The 2,441-nt window shown below is 55.3% G+C and overlaps 1 pseudogene; it reads right to left on the bottom strand.

The window, feature by feature from the left end:
• On the bottom strand, positions 1 to 931 carry LOC126767114 (uncharacterized; annotated as a pseudogene).
• Positions 932 to 2,441: the final 1,510 nt, after the last annotated feature.

Here is a 2,441-nt window from a genome sequence, read left to right as displayed (position 1 = left end):
TTAGGCGTGAAGCTCCTCCCCGGGCTTCTTCATCGTTTCGAAGTTGTACGGTTTGCCGTGGATACGGCGGAAGAGGTCGAGGATGTCGTCCGCAGCCGTCTCGAAGTGCGTGGCGGCGTCGTAGCTCTTGCTGATGTAGCAGTGACTCTGGCTGCCGTCGTCGAGCGGCTCGAACACGTCGCTGACGGTGAAGGTGCCGGCGTGGGGCCAAGCATCTTGAGGCCTGGGAGAATGTCCTGAACCGGGTTCGCCATGTTCTCGACGACGGTGCCGATGATCGCAATGTACTTGCCCTCGGGGCACACCTTGTCCTCCTCGCCAAGCTGCAGAATGTACATGTCGTTCTTGCGGTGAAGCTCGCTCTGCGGGAGGATGATCTGGCAGGAGGTGGGGACCGGCTTCAAATTGGGGATCGGGTGGTCCATGATGGCGATGCAGCGAATGACCTTGCCGACCGGTTTCACGCGATCGCGGAAGTAGGAGGGTCGCCGACCACAATCTTTGCGTACGCCTTCTTGCCTTCGCTCTCGATGGACTCGAAGACGCCGTTAGCGTCAAAGTTCACCTTGTCCACCGGCGTGCCGAGCATGTACGTGCCACCGTACACGGCGCAGAGGCGCGAGAACGCCTGCGGGAAACGCCGCTTCCGTAGAGCGGGTACACGTAGGGCGACTTGTTGTACATGTTGAAGCTGCGGTAGTAGAGCTGGCAGCGCATCACAAAATCGTAGGCGGGCTGCTGCAGGTAGTCGTCGCTGTTTTGCAGGGCGACGTGTCAAAGAAACACGGCGCAATCGGAGTTGATGCTGTACTCATCGAACAGTTTCTTTGCGGTCATCTTCTTGAGGTCGTACCCGCCGTGCGTTTTAGGGTTCGCCGGGTCGTAGCTCGCTATAAAGGAGGATGCTGCCCACCCGGCGCTTCTCAAGGAATCCCAGGATCGAGGAGCTGAGTGCTTCACTGGGCGTCACCGGGACCTTTGGCGATCTTGTCGCCTTTCTTCACAAACGAGGCGTCCAAGAGCATGAACTCCATGCTGTAACGCTCCACCACCGTCGCGCGCAGGATTTTGACGAGCTCGCCGGCGCACATGAAGCACCTTGGGGATCAGGTCCACGTTATACAGGTGGCTGCGGCCCATGGACGCGGGCGGGGTGCCTTTGTTGTACTTTTTGTACAGCTGCTCCAGGTTTGAGCGAGAGGCACTCACCGTAGTAGGGGTTGCGGTCGACGTGCAGCACTTTGTATCCATTCACGGAAAGCAGGCCAAGAGAGAACGCACTCCACCAGACCGGTCCCGCACACAATCGCGTCGTACTTTTCCTCCATTGTGTGTCTTTCTCTCTTTCCCTTCCTTTTGCTTTTTGTATGTAGATGACGAAAGCAGATAATAGTGAGAATCGTTCAATTGAAGATAATGGAAATGGGGAAAGCCGCTCAAAGAAAAAACAACCAAAAGTGGGAAAGAAGAAAACCTTATTGAACACACAAGACAATGTTACTGTAGTGTCAAAAAAAGGGGGAAAGAAAGGAGAGAGAGAAAGAAAGAGAGAAAAAAGCCGAAGAGACGACGAAGTGTGGAGTAGCAACAAATCCTTGGAAAAGGAAAGAAATTGAAACGGTAGAGACTAAAAATGAAGAATAGAGGAAGAGGGTGAGAGAGAGGAAAAAAAAGAAATTGGAAGTCATTATCCAACTGCATCAATAGTAAACCACAACGACAAAACAAACAGAGGTGTCATGTGTGACCACGCAACAGTCACTTTAACATGACGGCAGTGTGCAACTTTCCTTTGTGTGTTGATGTCATTAAGTGTGTGGTCGTGTGTGTGTGTGTGTGTGAACTGTCTGTCGGCTTCCTCGTGGATGGAAGGAAGGGAAACAAAGGGAGGAGAGTGGAGAGGAGGGGAGACGGCCATAGGTTCCTGACTCGCTTTTCACGCAGTCTCTTGATCCGAGATCGGCGCGGTCGTTGCTGTCTGACCATTCCCGTCGCTGCGCACAGGGCGTACATAGTCCCGTATGACGTCCGCGCGGGAGGCCGCCGACGGCTCACCGGATGGATTGACTTGCCGCGCGGCCCGGTGTGCGCGGCCGAGCACGTACCGCCATTCGATGCCAGCCAATGGGTCGATCACAGCAGTAGCAATAGTTACACACAGGAGGGGCAACAGCAGCCGAGAGTCCTCGTCCTCTTTAACCTTTGCTTCAGAAGCTCTTGCCGCTTTTGAGCTGCCTCGCGGCGGGCCAGGTCCCGCTGCTTTGTGATCTCGTAGACCCTGTCGGCATCTTTAGTGAACTCCACGTCGGTGAACTTAGGACGCACGTCAAGTCGACAAAGTTCTCCATCGCGCCCAGAAGCTGCGAGCGGCGATGGCGGCCTCGCTCGATTTCCCCATTGCCTGCAGACACTGCTCCACCGCCATCGTGGTCGCCTCCAGA

Source organism: Bactrocera neohumeralis, unplaced genomic scaffold (assembly GCF_024586455.1).
Source record: "Bactrocera neohumeralis isolate Rockhampton unplaced genomic scaffold, APGP_CSIRO_Bneo_wtdbg2-racon-allhic-juicebox.fasta_v2 ctg4101, whole genome shotgun sequence".
NCBI lineage: Eukaryota > Metazoa > Arthropoda > Insecta > Diptera > Tephritidae > Bactrocera > Bactrocera neohumeralis.
Note: the sequence above shows the minus strand (reverse complement) of the source record. Positions and strands in the feature narration are given on the sequence as shown.